At 46.9% G+C, this 26,130-nt stretch overlaps 1 protein-coding gene across 3 annotated transcripts in view; it reads left to right on the top strand.

Moving 5' to 3' along the window:
- Positions 1–26,130, top strand: part of LOC119404747 (uncharacterized) — a 252,979-nt gene that overhangs the window by 132,855 nt on the left and 93,994 nt on the right. The window lies entirely within an intron of this gene.

The following is a 26,130-nucleotide window of genomic DNA, read 5'->3' as shown; positions in this document are numbered from 1 at the left end:
AACACCTATTTTTATTATTTAGTTTTGGTAAAAACATATATTTCACCAAAATTTCGGGGGGTGGGGCGGGCCCCTAGCCCCCCCCCCTCCCCTGCCTACGGGCCTGACACATACACAATTCGTAGTTTCATATGGTGCGGAAGCGCTGCGGAATCTACACAGATATATCGTACTTGTTTTAGTTCTTGATTTCATTTTAAAGCTTGAATATAGAACAGACTTCAGTGCATACGCTGGCGAACAGATTTGTTGCTGCTAGACGCTTATGCCCTCTCGTATCACGCGTGTATTTCGTAATGTCGCTGTCGCACATGAACCAGCTCGGGAAATTATCGTTTGCGATTCGATCAATCTGAATACAACTTGATACACTGGGTAAGGAATCAAGCCAGCTGGTCAGATGTATGCCCTCTATACGCTTCCGTGAGACGTTCCTCTCTGGGAGATTAACCAGAGAAGATCTCCAGGTACTCAGTACTTGGGAAAGGAAAGTGCCAGGGAATGGAGGAATGAAAGAGTAGAAGAGTTTATGGACACACCACAAAATCGTTATGACCAGAGCAATCTCCAACTAATGCACGAAACATTGTCAGTGTACAGTCACAATGTGTCGTTCAGTCCAGTGTGTCACGGAAACCGCAGCGACACTTTCGCAGCGACTCGCGTTGAAATGCATGTGTATAGGCCGATGCCCAACAATCTTGCTTTTTGCGAGTGTACGGTTGTTCAACTGGCCGAGTGCGGCTGAGAGCATTCCTATTTGGAGGTTAAGACGAAGGCATTCGTTGAGAAGGTGAACAGATCGTACTAACCTTTAGTCTAAAAAACGGCAGGAAGTGGAAGATGGAAGCTGCGATGAAAAAATCCGTAAAACAGGGGGTGGATGCTCGAGCCAACGTTTCGACAAGTGGACTTGTCTTCTTCAAGGCTGGAACTGATTTCCTTAGCTATCGTGTGTATATGCTTCGTGCCCTCTCCAAAAGAGGGGAGAAGGGGTGGGGGGGGGAGAGGCCACCGCGACGATTGGGTGAGTCAGAGGGACGAAAAAAAAAAAAAAAAAAAAAAAAGGGGGGGGGGGAGGACGGGAGGGTGTACGTTTCACTGAATGGTTGTCAATGGAAGCACGTGGCATTTTAACAATAGTAGGTTCGAAAGCTTAGAAGAAGGGATTAACTCTCATTCGTTTTCGTTGTGTATGTACCATATCGAATCGATTCGAGAGCCCCCTTAGACACGTTAATGCCTGCTGGCTGGAGTGTATTGAACTTGTGAATAAGGTATGACTCTGTATATTTTCTGTCTCTTGGGGACCGGAAGTTTGACTGAAGTATGTAAAGTTTGAGATCTTCGAAGTTGTGACCTGCTACATTAAAATGCTGTGCCACTGCTTTGGGTAACTTTTTCGCTGTGTCCGCGCGATGCCCGTTTAATCTAACATTAACAGGTTGTCCCGTTTCGCCAATGTACCGTTTTTGACAATATGAACATTCGATCATGTAGATAACGTTTGAACTAGTGCAGGTGAAACTAGATTTTATATGATGGACGTAATCACTTCCGGTGCTTTTAACTATAACGTCATCTTGAAGGTGCTTACAAGTCTTACATCTTGGACGAGAACACGGTGTTATGTGGGCAGTAGAATGAGGGTTTACTTTTGCGTGCACTAACATGTCCTTAAAATTTTTATTGCGGCGATACACGACCTTTGGTACTCCGGGAAACGCTTTTCTAAGGCGCTCGTTGCTTGCCAGTATTGGGTAATACTTACGGAGGATATTATTTATGTTTGGTAGCGCATTTGAGTATTTGGTTATAAATGCTGGCGGCTGGTTAGGCTGTGCTACGGGGGCCCTTTGAGCTAGTGATGATTTTCTATCTAGTTGACAGGCTTCGTTGAAGACCTTGTTTAGAGCATCATGCGGGTAATTTCTTTTAACTAATGTTTCCTTTAGGTTGCTTAAGTGGTGAACGTAGTCGTTGTCATCGCTACAGATCCTTCTTATACGCCGCGCCTGTCCTACAAATATCCCTTGTTTGCAGTGTCGCGGGTGATGACTAGTGTAATCTAGGTATTGCTGGCTGTCTGTTGGTTTTCTGTAAAGCGTCGTCTTTAATTTTCCTGCTTCAATAGATACCGTCGTGTCTAGGAAGTTAATTTCACTGGGGGAATGGTGCATGGTGAATTTAATACTAGAGTGAAACTTGTTACAGTGGTCAATGAATGCGTTTAGTGTACTTACGCCATGTTCCCATATGATAAATATGTCGTCTATGTAACGGAGATAGGTGGAAGGCTTCACTGGACATGACTCCAACAGCTCCGATTCTAAGTGTCCCATAAAAATGTTGGCGTATGTTGGCGCAAAAGGGGTTCCCATGCTAGTGCCGAAAGTTTGCAGGTAGTAGGACGAATCAAATTCAAAATAATTTAGCGTCAGGACTAGTTTAAGTAACGATAGGTAAACTTCAGCATTATGTGCTTGCTTGCTTTCTATGAGTGATTTTGAGACCGCTTCAATCCCTTCATCGATAGGTATATTCGTATACAAGGAGCAGACATCTAAAGTTACCAGAATGGCCTGATCCGAGAGTGTTTGTGTTTCGTTAATAGAATCTATTATTCGAAGGAAATGAGGTGTATCTTGAACAAAAGACGGTAGGTTAGATGGTATTTTAGATAAATGATGATTTAGAAATGTTGATAGCGACTCAGTAGGTGTATTGTTGTTAGATACTATAGGCCTGCCCGGGATTTGTGCGATAAGCAGTTCATCTATGGACACCTTATGGATCTTCGGAAGAAGGTAGAAGCGGCCTGCTTGCTTGTTTTTAGGCATCAGGAAGCGGTGCTCAGAGTGTGTGATTAATTCCCTAGCTAGAAAATCCGTGATCGTATGTTGTATGCTATTACTATATTCTTGAGTCGGGTCCGTGGCTAATTTTCGATAGTGCGTATTGTTGCTGAGTTGTCTGATAGCTTCGTTTTTATATTTTTCTATAGGCCAGATTACTATACTACCTCCTTTATCCGCTGGTTTTATCACAATGTCTTTTCTGTTTGAAAGTTGTTTCAAGACCTCCTGTTCTGCGTAAGTTAAGTTCTTCGGCTTTCGACTCCGTTTAGCTGTGCTCAGAATTTCCCTTGAGACTAGTTTTATATATTGATCTAACTCTTGGCATTGTTCTGCATCTGGTGTCCAAGTGCTTGGCGGACGCAAACAGTCATTGCTTACGTCTTCCGTATCTGCCTTATCAAAAAAGAATTCCTTGATGCGCAAACGTCTTGAAAACTCAGTTATATCTTTGTGGAGCTCGTACTCGTTCACTGCATTGTTTGTCGGACAAAATGTAAGGCCGCGCTTGAGCAGATCTATATCGACTGGACTTAAGCTTTGTGATATGTCTACCACTTCGCTGCGGCGTTCTGGGTGTTGGGCTGGGATTGCGGGGCTTTCTACCGTGTTCATCGAATTATTGAGGGCAGAGTTCGTAGCATGATTTTCTTTGCGCTTTTCCTTGATCAGCAATTTATCTTGTCTACGTTCTACAAACTGGGCAAGTTCTTCAGTTTCCTCTTCAGATAAGTTAACGCTATTAAGTTGGTTGGTGATTAAAGCAAGTTGATTTCCGCAATGTTCTTTTAAAATACCTATTAATGACAAAGACGCGCTTTCTAGAATGCTGTTCCATTTCGCTAATAGTTTAGGCGGTAGGGTACCAAGAGCACATCTGACCTTAATTTTAAGACCTTTCGGAATTTTCTTTTCTTTAATGTAGCTAGAGTATTTCTTCAAATGCATTCTGTAGTTTGTTTGTTTTGCGGCGAGTTTACGGGATTGGAGAAAAGCCGGAGATTTGCGGTTGCCTTTCCTGTCCTTGGTGTTTGTTAGTCATTTCTGTTGGAGTCGGGCAGACCTCCGGGGCACAACATTTTCAGGGGGTGTTTTCTTACTACTCTTTGTGTTAGTGGTGAGGTCTGACCCGATGTGTGTTTCTGTATCTGTTTGTTTGCTAGCGTTCGCAGATGTCTCTGTTAGGGGAGTGCGTGAACTTGTTGCCTCTGCTTTTTGTGTGGGTTCTGTTACTGGTGTTATTATCACGTCCACCGTCTGAGTAGATGCTTCTTGTGTCTTAGCTACGGTGGGGCGTGAGTTGCAGCTAGTGCTTGTAGCATGTGGAGCGTGTTGTTCGGGTTTGTGGGACGGTCCATTAGATTGTGTCATTGGCTGCGTCTGTTTAAATTCATTCCTGATTCTGTACTTGATGTTCCTGCAAATTACATTGACGCCTGAAAAGTTAGGGTGTAGTCCGTCCCGAGCGAGCATAATGTCAGGGTCCTGATGAATTTCCGCGTGGTGGATGACATCAACGTTTTTGTGGGCGTGTTCAATGTCCAGAAGAAATTCGTTAACTTTACGTGATCCTCGTGCATGAGCTAGGAGTGTGCGTGATTGTGCAATGAGAGATCGGTGTTTGTTTGCGATCCTAGGCAGAACTGTTGTGAGGGTGAGTTTTGCGTCTGGTCTGTTGTTCTGCAAATCGTTTACCAGAGTCTTCAGGGCCTCCACAGTGACGTCGCCGTTGTTGTGTGTACAGTCGTTAGTGCCACAGTGAATGATGAAATGCGTTATGTTCTGTGGTGCAGCGGCGACAAAATCTTGAATGTCATGTGTCGTGGCTCCGCTTTTAAATCTAATGTATGGTGCATGTTTCCCTTGTGGAAAGTGGTGGTGTATGTACTTGTACTGACTGTCTCCAATTAAAGCTATGTGCGCTAAGGAAAGTAGAGGACACTCACCATGTTTCGTCATCTTCCGTCAAAGGAAATCCAAAAAACGGCAGGAAGTGGAAGATGGAAGCTGCGATGAAAAAATCCGTAAAACAGGGGGTGGATGCTCGAGCCAACGTTTCGACAAGTGGACTTGTCTTCTTCAAGGCTGGAACTGATTTCCTTAGCTATCGTGTGTATATGCTTCGTGCCCTCTCCAAAAGAGGGGAGAAGGGGTGGGGGGGGGAGAGGCCACCGCGACGATTGGGTGAGTCAGAGGGACGAAAAAAAAAAAAAAAAAAAAAAAAAAAAGGGGGGGGGGAGGACGGGAGGGTGTACGTTTCACTGAATGGTTGTCAATGGAAGCACGTGGCATTTTAACAATAGTAGGTTCGAAAGCTTAGAAGAAGGGATTAACTCTCATTCGTTTTCGTTGTGTATGTACCATATCGAATCGATTCGAGAGCCCCCTTAGACACGTTAATGCCTGCTGGCTGGAGTGTATTGAACTTGTGAATAAGGTATGACTCTGTATATTTTCTGTCTCTTGGGGACCGGAAGTTTGACTGAAGTATGTAAAGTTTGAGATCTTCGAAGTTGTGACCTGCTACATTAAAATGCTGTGCCACTGCTTTGGGTAACTTTTTCGCTGTGTCCGCGCGATGCCCGTTTAATCTAACATTAACAGGTTGTCCCGTTTCGCCAATGTACCGTTTTTGACAATATGAACATTCGATCATGTAGATAACGTTTGAACTAGTGCAGGTGAAACTAGATTTTATATGATGGACGTAATCACTTCCGGTGCTTTTAACTATAACGTCATCTTGAAGGTGCTTACAAGTCTTACATCTTGGACGAGAACACGGTGTTATGTGGGCAGTAGAATGAGGGTTTACTTTTGCGTGCACTAACATGTCCTTAAAATTTTTATTGCGGCGATACACGACCACGATACACGAATGTTAGATTAAACGGGCATCGCGCGGACACAGCGAAAAAGTTACCCAAAGCAGTGGCACAGCATTTTAATGTAGCAGGTCACAACTTCGAAGATCTCAAACTTTACATACTTCAGTCAAACTTCCGGTCCCCAAGAGACAGAAAATATACAGAGTCATACCTTATTCACAAGTTCAATACACTCCAGCCAGCAGGCATTAACGTGTCTAAGGGGGCTCTCGAATCGATTCGATATGGTACATACACAACGAAAACGAATGAGAGTTAATCCCTTCTTCTAAGCTTTCGAACCTACTATTGTTAAAATGCCACGTGCTTCCATTGACAACCATTCAGTGAAACGTACACCCTCCCGTCCTCCCCCCCCCCCTTTTTTTTTTTTTTTTTTTTCGTCCCTCTGACTCACCCAATCGTCGCGGTGGCCTCTCCCCCCCCCACCCCTTCTCCCCTCTTTTGGAGAGGGCACGAAGCATATACACACGATAGCTAAGGAAATCAGTTCCAGCCTTGAAGAAGACAAGTCCACTTGTCGAAACGTTGGCTCGAGCATCCACCCCCTGTTTTACGGATTTTTTCATCGCAGCTTCCATCTTCCACTTCCTGCCGTTTTTTGGATTTCCTTTGACGGAAGATGACGAAACATGGTGAGTGTCCTCTACTTTCCTTAGCGCACATAGCTTTAATTGGAGACAGTCAGTACAAGTACATACACCACCACTTTCCACAAGGGAAACATGCACCATACATTAGATTTAAAAGCGGAGCCACGACACATGACATTCAAGATTTTGTCGCCGCTGCACCACAGAACATAACGCATTTCATCATTCACTGTGGCACTAACGACTGTACACACAACAACGGCGACGTCACTGTGGAGGCCCTGAAGACTCTGGTAAACGATTTGCAGAACAACAGACCAGACGCAAAACTCACCCTCACAACAGTTCTGCCTAGGATCGCAAACAAACACCGATCTCTCATTGCACAATCACGCACACTCCTAGCTCATGCACGAGGATCACGTAAAGTTAACGAATTTCTTCTGGACATTGAACACGCCCACAAAAACGTTGATGTCATCCACCACGCGGAAATTCATCAGGACCCTGACATTATGCTCGCTCGGGACGGACTACACCCTAACTTTTCAGGCGTCAATGTAATTTGCAGGAACATCAAGTACAGAATCAGGAATGAATTTAAACAGACGCAGCCAATGACACAATCTAATGGACCGTCCCACAAACCCGAACAACACGCTCCACATGCTACAAGCACTAGCTGCAACTCACGCCCCACCGTAGCTAAGACACAAGAAGCATCTACTCAGACGGTGGACGTGATAATAACACCAGTAACAGAACCCACACAAAAAGCAGAGGCAACAAGTTCACGCACTCCCCTAACAGAGACATCTGCGAACGCTAGCAAACAAACAGATACAGAAACACACATCGGGTCAGACCTCACCACTAACACAAAGAGTAGTAAGAAAACACCCCCTGAAAATGTTGTGCCCCGGAGGTCTGCCCGACTCCAACAGAAATGACTAACAAACACCAAGGACAGGAAAGGCAACCGCAAATCTCCGGCTTTTCTCCAATCCCGTAAACTCGCCGCAAAACAAACAAACTACAGAATGCATTTGAAGAAATACTCTAGCTACATTAAAGAAAAGAAAATTCCGAAAGGTCTTAAAATTAAGGTCAGATGTGCTCTTGGTACCCTACCGCCTAAACTATTAGCGAAATGGAACAGCATTCTAGAAAGCGCGTCTTTGTCATTAATAGGTATTTTAAAAGAACATTGCGGAAATCAACTTGCTTTAATCACCAACCAACTTAATAGCGTTAACTTATCTGAAGAGGAAACTGAAGAACTTGCCCAGTTTGTAGAACGTAGACAAGATAAATTGCTGATCAAGGAAAAGCGCAAAGAAAATCATGCTACGAACTCTGCCCTCAATAATTCGATGAACACGGTAGAAAGCCCCGCAATCCCAGCCCAACACCCAGAACGCCGCAGCGAAGTGGTAGACATATCACAAAGCTTAAGTCCAGTCGATATAGATCTGCTCAAGCGCGGCCTTACATTTTGTCCGACAAACAATGCAGTGAACGAGTACGAGCTCCACAAAGATATAACTGAGTTTTCAAGACGTTTGCGCATCAAGGAATTCTTTTTTGATAAGGCAGATACGGAAGACGTAAGCAATGACTGTTTGCGTCCGCCAAGCACTTGGACACCAGATGCAGAACAATGCCAAGAGTTAGATCAATATATAAAACTAGTCTCAAGGGAAATTCTGAGCACAGCTAAACGGAGTCGAAAGCCGAAGAACTTAACTTACGCAGAACAGGAGGTCTTGAAACAACTTTCAAACAGAAAAGACATTGTGATAAAACCAGCGGATAAAGGAGGTAGTATAGTAATCTGGCCTATAGAAAAATATAAAAACGAAGCTATCAGACAACTCAGCAACAATACGCACTATCGAAAATTAGCCACGGACCCGACTCAAGAATATAGTAATAGCATACAACATACGATCACGGATTTTCTAGCTAGGGAATTAATCACACACTCTGAGCACCGCTTCCTGATGCCTAAAAACAAGCAAGCAGGCCGCTTCTACCTTCTTCCGAAGATCCATAAGGTGTCCATAGATGAACTGCTTATCGCACAAATCCCGGGCAGGCCTATAGTATCTAACAACAATACACCTACTGAGTCGCTATCAACATTTCTAAATCATCATTTATCTAAAATACCATCTAACCTACCGTCTTTTGTTCAAGATACACCTCATTTCCTTCGAATAATAGATTCTATTAACGAAACACAAACACTCCCGGATCAGGCCATTCTGGTAACTTTAGATGTCTGCTCCTTGTATACGAATATACCTATCGATGAAGGGATTGAAGCGGTCTCAAAATCACTCATAGAAAGCAAGCAAGCACATAATGCTGAAGTTTACCTATCGTTACTTAAACTAGTCCTGACGCTAAATTATTTTGAATTTGATTCGTCCTACTACCTGCAAACTTTCGGCACTAGCATGGGAACCCCTTTTGCGCCAACATACGCCAACATTTTTATGGGACACTTAGAATCGGAGCTGTTGGAGTCATGTCCAGTGAAGCCTTCCACCTATCTCCGTTACATAGACGACATATTTATCATATGGGAACATGGCGTAAGTACACTAAACGCATTCATTGACCACTGTAACAAGTTTCACTCTAGTATTAAATTCACCATGCACCATTCCCCCAGTGAAATTAACTTCCTAGACACGACGGTATCTATTGAAGCAGGAAAATTAAAGACGACGCTTTACAGAAAACCAACAGACAGCCAGCAATACCTAGATTACACTAGTCATCACCCGCGACACTGCAAACAAGGGATATTTGTAGGACAGGCGCGGCGTATAAGAAGGATCTGTAGCGATGACAACGACTACGTTCACCACTTAAGCAACCTAAAGGAAACATTAGTTAAAAGAAATTACCCGCATGATGCTCTAAACAAGGTCTTCAACGAAGCCTGTCAACTAGATAGAAAATCATCACTAGCTCAAAGGGCCCCCGTAGCACAGCCTAACCAGCCGCCAGCATTTATAACCAAATACTCAAATGCGCTACCAAACATAAATAATATCCTCCGTAAGTATTACCCAATACTGGCAAGCAACGAGCGCCTTAGAAAAGCGTTTCCCGGAGTACCAAAGGTCGTGTATCGCCGCAATAAAATTTTAAGGACATGTTAGTGCACGCAAAAGTAAACCCTCATTCTACTGCCCACATAACACCGTGTTCTCGTCCAAGATGTAAGACTTGTAAGCACCTTCAAGATGACGTTATAGTTAAAAGCACCGGAAGTGATTACGTCCATCATATAAAATCTAGTTTCACCTGCACTAGTTCAAACGTTATCTACATGATCGAATGTTCATATTGTCAAAAACGGTACATTGGCGAAACGGGACAACCTGTTAATGTTAGATTAAACGGGCATCGCGCGGACACAGCGAAAAAGTTACCCAAAGCAGTGGCACAGCATTTTAATGTAGCAGGTCACAACTTCGAAGATCTCAAACTTTACATACTTCAGTCAAACTTCCGGTCCCCAAGAGACAGAAAATATACAGAGTCATACCTTATTCACAAGTTCAATACACTCCAGCCAGCAGGCATTAACGTGTCTAAGGGGGCTCTCGAATCGATTCGATATGGTACATACACAACGAAAACGAATGAGAGTTAATCCCTTCTTCTAAGCTTTCGAACCTACTATTGTTAAAATGCCACGTGCTTCCATTGACAACCATTCAGTGAAACGTACACCCTCCCGTCCTCCCCCCCCCCCTTTTTTTTTTTTTTTTTTTTTTCGTCCCTCTGACTCACCCAATCGTCGCGGTGGCCTCTCCCCCCCCCACCCCTTCTCCCCTCTTTTGGAGAGGGCACGAAGCATATACACACGATAGCTAAGGAAATCAGTTCCAGCCTTGAAGAAGACAAGTCCACTTGTCGAAACGTTGGCTCGAGCATCCACCCCCTGTTTTACGGATTTTTTCATAACCTTTAGTCTGTGAGACAGCTCGCGAGACATGATCACAGGGCAGTTTTGAATACCGACAAAGTATATAAAATTGTTTCGCAATTTGAACAAATATCGATCAACCAATGCATGTTTTCACTGCTTCTACATTATAACGCATCCTTCACTGCTTCCATGAATTCGCACTCTATTCCGGTTCACCCATTGGTCAGAATCATGCACGCACCCTTCGGTGCCGAGGGCAGCACGAACCGTAGACGTGCTTTCAATTTGCGCCGCGGCCATCGGTCGTCTAAGGTGTCCCGTCCGGGGCACGAGCGATCGTGGCGGGCAAGCTAGTCCCACGGTAACGCCTTCCGACCCCCAATGCATCGGCTAGCAGCCCATCATGCGTGCGCGGGAGCGCTCACGAAGTCTTCTTCCTACCCTGCGTGCCGCCGCTCAATAATCGTGGTCATCGAATGGTCCGATCATCAGTGAACTCATCACCGCACCGGCGGCGGCGGCGGCGGCGGCGGGCCACATCCGCGAATAGATGATACACTCAGATAGATACCAAAGGCGGCAAAGTGAGGCTGGTGGGCGGGAATGCCGTGTTGTAATGCACGTCGACACCGTCACGCTCGCTAAGCTGTGGTACGAGAGTACCGCGATTGTTCGCCCTATAGTACGCACTCGTGGCGTACGATGTCGTGCGCAGCATGGCGAATGTTATACCGACATGCGTGCGAAGTGTGTGGAATGCGTGAATGTGCTTGTGCGTGTGTGATAGAAATGCTCGTGTCATATTGTGTTGCTTGATTGATTTACTCGGTGACGTTGGAAATGCCAGCACTAAATGACAATAGCTTTCCCGAACAGTTGATTCTAGGAACATTGTACTCTCCAAAGATGCTTAGGGGGGGGGGGGGGGGCAAGTCTGTCTCGTATCATTAACGAGCAGGAGCTGTCCCATCATTGTTTAAAGGGCAGTGTTATAGCCACGCGGGTTTTTGACGATAATGGCAGCCGAAGGAACCTCATGTTTGCATTCCCAGAACTGTTTATTTCCTATCTTTACTCCCGGAAAGCCATGGACCAAAGGCAGGCTATTGTGAGAAACACACCATCGCTTCATTTTCATTTTAACGCGAGAGCGTTAAAGAGCTCGTTTCGCAGAAATTCCGGTGTCGGCGTCGGCGTCGGTGTCGTTGGTTGTGAGTGGAAAATCAGCATTGTCCGTGAGATTAAACTTTGCCCCCCCCCCCTCCCCCCTCCATAGGAAACCCTGCGTACACCTATGAAAGTGGCCCAACTCAGCAATACGCTATTCACCGGAAAACACGGTACACTGGTACACGCTACTCGCCAGCGTACCGATATGTACTGCACGTGGCGAGCGGCCGAGGAGGCATCGGCGCTTCCGTTGCGCGCAGACGTCGTCTTCCGCGGGTTGCTCGTGCACGCAGGCGAACCGTGATGCCGTGCACGCGTTTGGTCCGGTATGGATCGCACGTTCCGGGCCTGGAGGGTCACGACGTTGTGACGAGTTGCTTAGGTCTTCCGAGCGGGCATGGACGTGGCCAGGATATTGATCGAACTGGAACGCCTTGCACGCTGCGTACAGTGCACTTATACACAATTGGTCGAGCGGCAAGAATCGGGAAAACAAGCGCAGAAGTACAGCACTGAAGTGGAGGCCTGGGCACACTCCGCCGGCAATGTATTCGGGCGTTTTTATGTGCTATGCGTTAAGAACGTTGCGGGGCTAGTTGCCTTGCACTGCAACAAGCGAATAGCGATTGCACAGTCGTGAGCCACCTATACAGTCGTCTGAAGAATAATGGCGGCTTTGCTTTGCGTTCCAGGTACCCGTTGGCGCGAAGACAGGGCTCGGCTCTTCTATTAGGGTCTCCTATTATTATGTCACATCAAGCGCGAAATTTGATGGTCGATTGCTAAAGGCAAAAAATCATCACGTGATGACATCGATATATGACATCATCATGACGACATAGATAGCGAAAAACCTGACGTCATCATGACGTCACTCTGACGTCACACAACTGACGTTACATGATGACGTCATCCTATTACATCGTCGCTTGGTCAAAGGTGGGCCCATCACGGAGGTAGTGTAAAACTAGGTGAGGTGCAAAAAGCTTGAAATGCCTCAGATCCTGGAGGCAGTGCAAAACTATGTAAGGTGCAGAAAACGTTCGAGGCGGGAAGGGGGGGAGGGGGGAGATCAATACATCGACTTAGAAAAAAAAGATGACTTTCGTCTTCGAGTCGTTGTAAGTGAATGCGTAAGGGACACTGTGAATTTTGACATTGCGCCCGGGTTTATCGTCTCGAACTGCGAATCAACTCGCCGGTTTCTTGACATGCTGGCGGGGAAACTGAGGATGAGTGGGCGGCCTGATAAAGTCGACGCGATAGCCACGTCGACCTGACGACGATTGGTGGTCGTCCTCTCCTGCATGCACGCCCCGAAAGACGAGATATTTGGACGGGTTGTGGTGCTGTCGCTGGCAGCAGGCAGGTTGGGCTTCATGTGCTTGACCGGAAATTGTGGCGCCTGGGCATTTCCATCAGACCCGTAGCCAGGACTTTTTTACTAGGGGTGGGAGGGGGGGGGGGGTGGCACTTGCCGAAGGTCTTGGCTATTTGAGAAAAACACCTATTTTCATTATTTATTGTAGGTAAAATACCCCCCTCCATCGAAATAGCGGGGGGAGGGGGGGGGCTGTTCTTTTGCGAGAATGCGTTGTAGCAGTATTGCCAGACACGGGAAATCTGATTGGCCCGAACAAAAATGAGCTTTCCCGTAATCTCGTGAGCAGGAAACTTGAGGAATCACTAACGTGCCGGTTCCGCACGAATGCACACGCACCCCCCTCCCCCTCCACACACACACACAATCACGCATACACGCCCCTCCCCTCTGGCTACGGGCCTGATTTCCATACAACGTTAGTATACGTGTGTTTCACTAATCATCCATCGACTCGATGCCTTTGAGGGACGCAACATCTGTAGGAGCAGCGCTACTTCACTGGAACTCTTTATACCACGCTAGTAACGCTCGAGAAGCTCACGTGTGAAATTCGCGTACTAGTGCAGACGTGGGAAGCAGTTTTATCCTTGCTTCGTTGAAGTGCGGGCACAAACAGATGATGATGAATGATGTCACCACATGAGGCAGAAAGCTGTTAAAATGGATCATCTAGCCTCAGTATAAACACTTTTCTGTCTAAACCCACTTGCAGATTATAGCTGCGGTCAAATTAAGAACTCCATCGTGCTCATCAAATATCTACTATCCCGCCCCTCCACCGTATCTAAAGAAATCTCGAGCATTACTGCAAGCCACTAGGCGCGAATCATGCCAGTTAGGTATTCAGCGGGCTCCAGTGAAGTTAAACTAGTTAAAGTGTATCTAGCTTGTCTTTGAGTGCGAGCTTGCAGACTAACTGCGGTGTGCCGAGGCAGCACGCGGAACTTCTGCGCTTTCATCGCGTCAACCACGGGCACGAGAGCGTCCGTATAACCGTATTCGCGTGAGCGTTTGCATGTTTGTGTTTGCTTGTGTGCGCACGTGTGTACCTGCGGGCAGCTGTACGCACTTGTGTGTGCGAGTCCTTGCGTATGCGGGCATATACGACCCGTCCTAACGTTGATGTCTTCATCCTTCAGCATTACTGCGACCCAACAAGGCGTAACGAGAGCCGCCGCATACCCGAGCGCCGAAATGCACTTCTTCCTGATAAATGCAAAACTTAAACGGTGTCCCGTTGAGCATTAAAACAGTCATCTCTTTCTAACACGCGAGTCTCCTTCTTCGCCCCGCAACATGCTGCATTATTCATTCTTCTTCGCTGAACGCCTCACGGCCTCGTGAACGGGACAACGCTCAAAGGGCCGGACTCTTCCACGAACGAGGAATGAAGCCATTTCGGGCCCGCCTTGCTTCTTTTTCTCTTTATCTTCGTTCAATCTAGATCTCCACGGGCAGGCCAGCCATCTCGCCAAGGTGGCGCTGCTTATCAAGATCTGTGCGTGACCGTCGAATAAAAAGACATATCTACAAGGCAGGAAAGAAAGGCAACCCAGCGGGGAAACCAAGACCGCGTATACCCGCGGAGTGCTCTCATCGTATACACACATAATATAGAGACGCCAAAACGAGGCATCTGGCCGCATATCAAGTCGCGCTCGCCGCGTATCTCCAGAGCCACGCGCGCCATCCATCTAACTCGTTCACCCTTGCGAGACGACAGCGTTATTTTTTTCCCTTTGCTTCCTGGTCCGACTGCGCTGACCGAGGTTTTGCGGCTCGTCTTGGGAGCAGCTGGCGCTGGAGGGGTTTCCTCGCGACCACCGCACGTATAGGACTCAGCCCCACTTGTTAGGTACACTGGACGTATCGTTGGAAGCGAACAGTCTACAGCACGCGTATTAATACGATCTCGTTACCGTGTAGTATTTGTGAAAATAAAGTGGGCGTATTTCTGCTCGTGCTGGTGCTTTTATCACGGCTGCTTGTTCTTGATATCCACATGAGGGAAATTACACGAACCGCGAGCTTACTAACATATATATATAAAGTGTAGATCAATGGTTTAATGAGGCAGTTCTTTTCGAATAATGGGTACAACACAACGGAGGTGTTGTACTGTTGGGAAATAGATATTTATATCACTGTTGACAACACCTCCGTTGTGTATATATATATATATATATATATATATATATATATATATATATATATATATATATATATATATATATATATATATATAATGGGTATAAACTCGAGCATTGCAGAGGAGGCGATCGCTCAATTTTCATTGCAGCATATGGAGGACTGCCAGGCAAAACATTGCGGCAGAAACTTCGTCGCGTACTAAATGAAATTCCAGCGTATGCCTGAATTCCTCGACACGTGTGTGTGTGTGTGTGTGTGTGTGTGTGTGTGTGTGTGTGTGTGTGTGTGTGTGTGTGTGTGTGTGTGTGTGTGTGTGTGTGTGTGTGTGTGTGTGTGTGTGTGTGTGTGTGTGTGTGTGTGTGTGTGTGTGTCGAGGAATTCAGGCATACGCTGGAATTTCATTTAGTACGCGACGAAGTTTCCGCCGCAATGTTTTGGCTGGCAGTCCTTCATATGCTGCAATGAAAATTGGGGCCCATATTCGCAAGAACGTTTTACGATAACAAGTTTGTAACAGAATATCTTAGCCAATCACGATCTGGGATGTTAGCGAAACCGGCTCAGCAATGGGGAAACGCGCTTACGGAAGAGAAGTTTTGTGAATTCGGCCCCGGGTTCATTGCAGATCACCTTCGTCATAGGCGTATCTACCGGGGGGGGGGGGGGGCAAAGGGGGCGCTAGCCCTCTTTGCCCCCCGTGTTGGGGGGGTCGGAGGGGTCGGATATGGGGGGGTCGGATATGTTGGGGGGGGGGAGTCGGAGCCCCCCTCCCCCACTTTCGACAGTGGTTATTGTCGGCTGCAGACTGGGAAACTAACAAGTCAGGCAAAGTTTTACTTGAACGCAGCAATAACTTAATTTTGTAATAAAATTTGTCATATGATCCTGCTGTGACGACTATCCTCCGTGTATCATGACCGCGCACTGTAGGATACCTGCGATGCAGGCTGCCTATTCCACGCTTGTGCGTCTTGCGCTCGAGCATTGCAGAGGAGGCGATCGCTCAGCAGGGGCTCTGTAACATTACAGCAATCTGTCATGATTTTATTTTGTTCTGCCTGGCCTGAAATTTTAAGTAATCCGCGACGCAAATATGAGCGGGAACGAGTATACGTTTTATAACCCGATTTCAAACGCTCTCCTTTTTCAGGAAATTCAGTTTCTTTCTTTGAAAACGAATAGCATCGTCATTGCTCCGTATTCAAGCTGCTGTGAGATGGTGAGTTTGTAGAAGTGTCCAGTATTTTAGTTGTGCCCAGCCAGGGCAGCTAAAATAGATTCTCACTTTAGTCTCCGATTAGCCTGCTTTACTTCGCTTATCATATGGTATAGCCTGCAGCGATCGTGGCAGCATGTAACAAGGCAGAGGACTCGAGCACATTGAGAAACCCAGCTTTCAAGTTCGCCCCGTTACTTGATCTACCTTACCATGGAGATGATCAGCGTCCACGGTTTTCTGGACTAAGAAGGCTGCCTACCTGTAAAGGATGTGTCTTTCCCTAATAACGTTTATTTCTCTCTCTACCTCTCTGTCAGCAACGATGAGTTCACAGAGAGTTGTACACGCGCAAAAACAGCTCAGCATCGTTATACTACAACTGAAAGTATCTATTATACACATATGAATTCATCTCGCCCGCTGCAATAAGCAGCCGCTGCGAAGTGACTGGCGGGCAGCCTTATTAAATTACCTTCAGAAAGAGACACGTGGCTATCCCGAAAAAAAGAAAGAGAGTTGTTGTTCAAAACAGTAATGTGCTGTTTATTGTGCACACTTCATTATAACGCCGCCAGTTTTCGCAGACTTGTGACGTCGCGTAAGAGGAAGGCGATTTTATGGCATATTGAAATTTTTTGACGAATAGCGAAGAACCAATGAAAAAACAATACGCCGTATTGAAAATAGTTCATTATTATTATATTCTTACGCAGTCATGCATACGTGGTAATTGGGCGGTGGATCACTTACGCGTCATTTGTTGCGTCGTTTTACGAGCAGCTGCTGTGAGCATGACCCAGAAAATTTCGGCCACTCATTAGCAGCTAATTACCTATACGGAAGGAAACAATGCGGGGTAGTTTAACGTTATAATCGCCAACATTTTTTCAAGGAAAATTTGAGCTTACACAGTTTACGTTGGCTATTTACTTGGAGGAACCGGAGGGGAGGAGTAAAGGGCCACTTCACCGCTTTTTCGTCCACCCGCCACCCAAGCTGGGAAAGTATACAGGAAGGCAAGGAACGACACCTAGTATAAGAATTCGTAATCATTTATAATCTTATAACTATACACAACCAGATCAATGTGGTTTGCTTAAGTATTAATCGACTGAACTTGGTATTCTTCTTAGGAAAGAATTAGAGGGCTCTAACAGTAAAGAAAATGGCACTCGGCTTATCCTGAAGACTTCTGCGAGGTACCTTGCTTTGTCAACCCCATGTCTTGTTTAATAAGTGAAAATTTAAGGTGCTAGAGTCAAAGCAGGTTCTTCATACTCATCGTATCTACAACGCCAAACTAAGACTGGGAAGTTTGCTGATGCAATGCTCAGATGATCAGGTTAAATTTGGATTACCTTTTAAACGTCACGGTAATATTTCCAAAATGTTATTAAACACTGACTGCACAATCTGTTTGGGCAGATTCTTCCTTGACTTAAAACAAACAGTTTTGAAAATCAGCTCTATGAATATACAAAATCACCTCAAATCATATATATATATATATATATATATATATTATCAGCTTTGACAAAGGCTGGTCCACCAGCCGAAACGTCAGTAAACATACCGCAAAAACCAACGTGCGTCGTACTCTCTCTTGTTCCTTATATATATATATATATATAGCTTCATTTTTTTATGGCGAAAGCCTTGGATGCCTCATAAAACACGAAAATTGGCCGGCGTCCCGCATCGCTGTCAACACGCGTGATGCAAAAAGAAGCATCATCACGTGATGACGTCACCAAAGACGTCATAGATACCAAAAATCTGTGACGTCATTATTACGTCACGTGGTGTCGTCATCGCGTGACATCGTTGCTTGGTCAAGGGAGAGCCGATCACGGAGGCAGTGCAAAACCAGATGAGGTGCCTCGGATCCTGGAGGCTGTGCAAAGCCACGTTAGGTGCAGAACGCTTTCGGGGGGTGGCGGGCAGGATCGATACATCGACTGAGAAGGAATAGAATATGCCTTTTGCCTTTCAGTCGTCTTAGATGAGTGCATAAGGGACCCTGTGAGTTTTTTTGCTCCAGAAATGCAACAATAAAGTTCATCACACCCTTTGAACATGTCTCAAACAATCGCATTCAGTATCGAGTACTGTGAGGTATTGTCGGGACCAGTCATTATCAGCTTAGTCGATCTCCTTTCCGTTGCATGGATTATGTAGTTTTAAGAATACTTTTTCAAATTCAGCTCTGTGTATCTTTTATCTTTTTCTGAGTGCGTGACCTGCCACAAAAGGTATGGTTATCGTAATTAGGATTATAATTAAACACTATGCAGTACATATCGCAATCGCACACAAAACGCTTTGCTAAGCACAACGAAAGTCAGGAATAACTTGCTGCATACTAGGTGCAAGACACGCAAAGTAGGCTGGAAGTAGAGACAGTCCTGTGGCTTACGCTGCGCATTAGTCCTTAACAAAAATCACTTTGTCCTGGAGCCACGAAATACCAAGATAAGCACTCGTTCAGGCAAATCGTATCGGAGCGTCGCACAGGAGCCTACAATGACGTGCCGCGTATCGTCCGTGTATTTGGCCACGTGTTATGTGAGAAACTTGATTGCAATGCAATATACCTGGATGGGCAATTATTTGTAAAAGCCACATCCTCTGCCAGCAAGTTGCCGTCAGTGTTGGGGACGGCTGCGAAAGGATGCTCAGAACGGCGTCGTTCGAAGGCTGACGAGTCCCGTACAGAAGAGAACGTGCTGGACAAAGTGTGAAACCGAATCCGAATGACAGTGAGTTTAGCGGTTCTCTATCCGTGGCAGCTTTGGGTATTACTGCACGCATTTACTGGAGCGTAGCGCGGGAATCCGCCGACTCGCTGCGCTTACGGTCGCAACGATGCGCGCGACGTCTAGCGCCGCGGTGATGAATGACGTCACGTTTGGTGGGCGGCGGAAGTGGCCCCTGACGGACCGAGCAGGAAACCGCGAGGCCAGCTCGACCGGTGGCGCACCGCCCTGCTTTCTTCAGCGGACAGCCGGCGTTTGAAGACAAAAATCTTTTCAAAGTGAACTTGTTACCACGTTTAGAGCTTGCGAGCCCACGCTTTACGAGCGAATAATAGAGAGTTTTAGAAATGGGGACCTAAGAGGCTTGGGGACCCAAGAATGTTGCGAGCCGCCAGTGCGCATGCGCAGAAGCAAAGCCACACTTGGGTTTTTGCTTTTGCGTTGACGCAAGACGAAAAAGCCTAAAGCGTTGGTCCCCAGGGCGTCTTCCGTCGCCAGCGAGGCGACACAGACGCAACGCAGGCCACGACGCATTGTGGCCCGCGTCTGGATTAATTTATCCATAGAGTTTCCTACAATACTTACTAGAGGGAACTCTGGCGTGTCTATGGTGTCTATGGGAGCTGCAACGCATGGCGCTTCAGCCAGCATGGGAATGATGGGTAGTACACGGATTTGTCTAAACTTCGTTCTTTCGTCTCCGTTTGGCTCCGCGTCGTCTGCATCCGCTTTGTCGCAAAACGAAGTTCAGCAAAAGTCAGCAGTTCCACTACACCACTTTAACCTTTTTAGCCTCACCAATTCAAATCTGGTCACGAAGTTCACAACGATCGATTCTTTTATCCGAAAGAAAACCGAAACACAGCAATAAACAAAGCCGCAAGTGCGTTTGAAGCCCGCAAGTACGAAGACTAGGCAAATCCGTGTACTACCCATCATTCCCATGGTGGCTGAACAATCGCAGCGCCAGAGTCCCCTCTAGGTAATTTTAGGAAACTCTATAAATTTATCTCCCCACGTGTGGCGTCTCGTGCGTTTGACTCAACGCAGCCTGCGTTTGACCCAACTCTCGAGCTCTGCTGCTCCTCCGAAGTCAAGAGCAGCCTACCCAATGCAGCTTGTAGGCCCCGTGCGAAAGGGGCCGCGGGTGGATCAGCGCCTCCGCTGAGAAGAAAAAGAAGATGGCTTTCGCCTGTGAGTCGTCTTAGGCGAATGCCTGAGGTACCCTGCCAGTTTTTGCGTAGGCAATATTGGGCCCGAGGCGCACCACAGGAAAATCTGGCGCCACCGTCGGCGTGACGTGCTAGGTAGGATGACGAGGTCAACGCGGCTGTGTCATCTGCTTCGATAGCACCGAAGCGAGTTGAAAACGAGGTTTTACAATGGCACCTACGCTGTGATTCTGATTAAGAGGGGAGGTATTTCCGCTTCAAGTGTGCGCTTGACAACACTTGGAAGCACTACAATATGTAGTCGCTGTGTTTGAAGGCGCCTTATAAGGTAGCCCAGTGCTATAGGTCCCGCAGTGCGAAACGTACGCAGCGGAGTCCGTTGTTAGCCTTCACACGTGTCCGCAGGGTAACAAGCTGCGTGAAGCTTCGATTGCGAAATTTAGAACTGGCAAACAGCCATCGGATACAACACGCGCGTGCAGCCAGCATTCCCGCGAGTCGGATTTCTCCTTCGGCGTGGGGCTGCGATGTTCGGCGAGTAGCGGCAGCGCACGTTGGTCGGCTAATGACGCTTCTCTCCACGCAAGCTGGCCCATACATTGCCCATCTCCGCATTGCCTCCAATATCAGGTTGATTCACTTCCAGATTCAAGTTGGCCCATCCGAACCCCATTCGTCCTCTACGGAGCCGTATGTCTTCTCACAAAAGGTACCACGCCTTTTGCGTTATCGACACGATTTCTGCCAAGATACACAGGGAAGAAAGGCGGTGGTTCCCGTCGAATCGTTTTCTTCCTGTCTCCGTACGCTGCTTCACACGTTAAGGTACCCTAAAACCGTACACGCTTTCCAGTGGTGTACGGTTCTATAGCGCACTTGCGAACGCTTTCGCTATACCTTCTCTCTCGTCTTCGCGAGGCCTTTCTCGTTTTATTATCTCGTCGACTGACGTGCGTGAGCCCGGCCACTTATCGCAGCACGCACCACTGTTTCTCGCTTTCAAGCCGATCTCAGCGAGGAGCGAAGGTGACGTCGAAGCAGGTACAAAGAAACATCGTGCAACGCCGCGGAGTGTGAGAACTACGCTCTTGCAGGGAAGAAACAACAAGAAAACGAAGCTGCCGTATCGCAGCCGGTCTGCGACGGTGGGCGTGGTGATGTAGAGGAGGCGCCGGCGTTCAGGCGCTAATTATGCGCCAAGAAAAGAAAAATATAAGCCGGAAAAGAGAAAAGATAAGACATCCTGTCCGCCCTTGCACGGCGGGCTCCGTACTGTCCTGTAATTTGCGTCTGGCGCGCGCGCGAAAGAGATGCCCCGATCTTCGCACTTATCAGACTGCATTGTGCTCTATTATACATGCCTTTCTTTATTCTCTTAACTGTTCATTTTTAAGCGGCACCTTGTTTCTGGTACGGCGGCTTTTCTTCAGCGATTGTTTTTAGATATACGATGCGTAGTTCCCGAGTTTCTTGTATCTTTTCTTCTGTTGTTTATGTTGAGAAGAATTCGCTGAGAATATGCGCTCCCATACGCTTCTTACGCCCGACAAGACTTGCACGCGCCGTTCGGAAAGCTTCCTGCCGTACCGTAAAGCTCATGGGGCTAATCACTCTTAATGATGTGGAAAAGGTCACCGGAATTAGAGCGGTATACAGGGGAGGATTTCAGCGGGAAAAAAAGATAATACTGAAGAGGCGAGGCAGAAAGGCCCTATCTGAAGTTTGGTGATGAATTGCTCCATATTTAAAGTTTGCTTATAATGCTTCTTTATATAATTCAGTCCGTTCTGCATTATTGCATGCTAGGCAAACCGCGACTATTGCATAAGGTACATGGCGCCTCGCATCGCAGGTGGTGTTGAGAGAAAAATCTTTGCAGGATGAAGGCGTCTCCTAAAGATGTTAAATTGCCTCGGTCTTGCAATGTCTAGTTCATTCTTACGCCTGCATAGAAAATTAACTTCGCGGATTGCATTCTAATTCATCTAAGACAGTTGCTGTCGAGCTGTACTTTACAACAGTTCGCAGACTGACACCTTCTAGGTATGCGCGATTAAGGCTGCTATGCGTGCGAGCGTAGTAGTTGCCCTCTCTCTCTCCTTCTTTCTTCCTTTCCCTGTTCTTTCCCTCCCCTTCGCTCTCCCCCCATGTAGGGTAGCAAACCGGGTACGACCTGGTTAACCTCCCTGCCCCTCCTTTGCCTTTGTCCTTTCTCTCTCTCCCTCCTAATTTCACAACTTACCCCAATTCCGCCGTCCTCTACTGCGTTTCCGTTGCCTTCGCACCCATTCTGTCGCTCTAACAGACCATCGGTTAGCTGTCCTTGATCACGAAACAAGGTGGGCATGCCAACACTGACAGAGGTGAAGACCGAGACAGCAAAAGCGCCGACAACAAACTGAAAGGGCGCACGTGCGCATGCTCCGCTGTGGAGCGCAATCTGTCAGTTGGGAACTCGTGCGCCTCTTTCCTGGTGAATATTTAGCAAATAGCTTAACTTTCCGTCGTTCTACCCATGACACTGCACAGCTAGCCCAGGTCAGTTTTTCTCTCTCTTAGTGTCGAGCGTAATATCGGCTACCCTATTTCTGTAAGCTCTCCAATTGAGACCTTCACTAATATGTGTTTGTAAAGATTGCTTCCCTGCATAAAGAATGTTGTTGCGGAAAAGCAACACCGAAAGGTTATTCGCCTACGTTAATATTTATGCAGCGTCTTCTTTCGTTTACTCGCTCTATTGCTCAAACAATTTCCTCCGGTTGATTACGTGACTGTTGCGCAGTATATTTTGTATTGGTGCATGCTTTTAATTTGCCAGTACCACTCCGGATGTTTCACGAATTCGGTTAGAGACCGAGACTTGACCGATCACTAGTGGTAGAAAGTTGTTGAAGGATAATTTGCGCGCACTACGCCATCAGAGGTTCGCGAGATACGAACGCATGCATGCGCGCATGCCTGAAGCTATCAATACAACGTCTTGCTGTGACCTGTGGCTGCTAAATACAGAAAATACACATAAGAACCTGAAGAAGAAAGAATACTTTTCAGGAGCTTGCTCCTTTTGCTGGGGGGTTGTCTCTTCGCCCTCCTGCCGTGTACGCTATAGTTCTCATTACAGCTGCGCCCTCCGTTGATTCAAGGCAATTCAAGGGAACATGCTGCGCTCTCGGCGGAGCGCGCGCCCTTGAATCGTGCACTTGAAAAAAAAAACATGTAAATTTGTGTATATAGTGCATCGATATGTAAATAATATAGCATTGTGTTATAAACATTGTGTATCACACAATGTTTATCACACCACAACAACTCTCGTGTCACTTCTCTATATGATGATGATTGAGCATGTGTACAGAGGATTCACGGTTTACCGAATTTAACCTCTGGAGCAATTGTTGCATCATCATCATCCACTTCGTGGATATGCTGTGATTTTTTTTTCAGCGCTTTTCCAAGAAGGATGTTTTTAAATCTGCGGAATTAGCAAAAACAACGGTAGAACCTTCTTGCATGCAACACACACACACACACACACACACACACACACACACACACACACACACACACACACACACACACACACACACACACACACACACACACACACACACACACACACACACACACACACACACACACACACACACACACACACACACACGTCAAGCGTGTTGGCATGCTTTAAGCACGTCTCGCATGCTCCAGGAGCGAATTGAAGAACGACGCACGAGTAATCCCATCCGACAGCTATGATAGGTCTTCAATACGGGCCGCGCATATAAAGGGCTACGTTTCTTAAAGCCCTTTCAGACGTCTCCAAGAAGGTTCTTCCTGTCAATGCTCCCGGAGAAGAAGAGCCCGAAGTCAAAGGGTATCTGAAGCCCCGAGCGAAATAAGAAGATGCACAAAAGGCAGCAACAACTAAGTACTTCACGAGGGCAAGGTGTGGTTCGCGTGTGCGGATCAAACTAGTTTTGTCTCTGCCGTCGGGGCGTGGGCCTCTCCTGCGAGTGGTGGGCAAGCCGCACCCTCCCGAGTGCAATGAACGGACGACGAGTCCAAGTGGATGCTCGCTCTCAATGCCTGTCGCCGCAAACAAGAGATCGCCGAGCGCTCACTGCAAACGCATCACTCCGCACACAGACCTATGTATGTCCGCACCAATGTGTGTGCGTGCTTGTGCGTGTGTGTGTATTTATTTTATCGGTATGTCTTACTGCGCATGCGCGCGTGTGTATGTTATGCCCGAGTTCTTGCCTGTATGCGCGTTGCATTTCTGTGCATGCTTGCGCGTTTGCTTCCATGCCTGTCCAAGAATTTCGCTTGTGTAAGCGGCATGTGCGTTTGCCTTTCTACCTGTCAGTGTATGTTCGTATCCGTGCCAGCTCCTATATGCCTGTGTTTTTGCATGTATGTATGCGTGCTTTCTCTGTGCGTGCGTTTGTCTGCTTGTCTTAGTTTGTGTATGTGCGTACATCGTAGGGGCCTCTCTCCATCTGTTAGGATGCGAGTGTACGTCGCTGCTTTCTTCTATGTCCGTGTTCTCGCATGTGTGTGTGTGTGTGTGTGTGGGTGTGTGTGTGTGTGTGTGTGTGTGTGTGTGTGTGTGTGTGTGTGTGTGTGTGTGTGTGTGTGTGTGTGTGTGTGTGTGTGTGTGCGTTTATGTGCGTGTTTGCGCGCGTGTGTGTGCATGTGTGCGTGCGTGTGTGCACTCTCGTCATCACAAGTGTGCGCCGCAGGAGTGCCTGATGAATTCGAGGAGGTCTCTTCGTGTGTCGTATTGTCCTCAGTCGCTGCTGCTGATGGACGACTGGAAACGCAAACAGGAGTGCGACCGAGACCGTCAGATTAACTCCGCCCCGACACGGCGTTTGCCTGTTCTCGTGCAAACAAATTCCTTGCTGCGGTTTGGACTTGGTACATATATTCTTTCTCTCTCTCTCTCTCTCTCTCTCTCCCTGTCTCTTCCGACTTTCGTACAACGTACACATCTCGCGTGGCCGGAGATTAAGCTTCCTGTATGGACCTGGTGTCGCTCCGATCCTGCCCGTTCTTTCGTTGATGGAATGCCCGCGTGCAGGTACGCTCCGTTACAAGAAGCGCACCTTTGTGTACTCTGAGCAGAACGCCTGTGACATTGTTAGTTTGCCGGGTCTTTCCGCAGGAAACCGAGTCGAGGGATCCCCGAAGAATGTTTATCCGGAAACCACGACTCTGCGCAAACAACAACGCCGCCAGTGCCGTACGCGAAACTATAGCTTTCGTAACAGTGCGGTATTCCTGTGCACGGCGGTGGAACGCCTGCTCAGCAACTCGTCGGAGATTGGTTCGAGCAACGATTTCCCTCGGGCACTTTCCTGCAGCGGCTGCTGAACGGGGTCATACGACAGGCAGTTTGTGCCTGTCGAGCGTTATTTCCTGAAAACTTCGCTTCCGGATCAATGTTGTGTTGCTCTTTATTCGCTTAAGCACGGCCGTGAGAGCAGTGTATTTTACAATGTTGGAACAAAAGGCGATTCTGGTTTTGCGAGTGATCAGCTGAGGTAGGCGCCGTTGTTTCCCGCAAGAATGTTCGGAGAATCCGTCGCGCACTTATTGCGGTTGCTGCGATACACCTAAAAACTTCATTATATTAGAGTTTCCGCATTGTTTACGCAGCGCACGTCGCTGCTAACCGAATATAGTCTACATAGACTAACACGTACGACCCTCGACGATTACGTGTTTGCCTTTTGTATATGTTTCCATATCAGATACTCCCACTACTACAAACAACAAAACCACCACCACCACCACCACCACCACCACCACCACCACCACCACCAACAACAACAACAACAACAACAACAACAACAACAACAACAACAACAACAACAACATCAATAATAATAATAATAATAATATTAATAATAATAATAATAATAATAATAATAATAATAATAATAATAATAATAATAAATACCCGAACAGATCCAGTGTTGGGCAACACA

This window comes from Rhipicephalus sanguineus, chromosome 9 (genome assembly GCF_013339695.2).
Source record: "Rhipicephalus sanguineus isolate Rsan-2018 chromosome 9, BIME_Rsan_1.4, whole genome shotgun sequence".
Lineage (NCBI taxonomy): Eukaryota > Metazoa > Arthropoda > Arachnida > Ixodida > Ixodidae > Rhipicephalus > Rhipicephalus sanguineus.
Note: the sequence above shows the minus strand (reverse complement) of the source record. Positions and strands in the feature narration are given on the sequence as shown.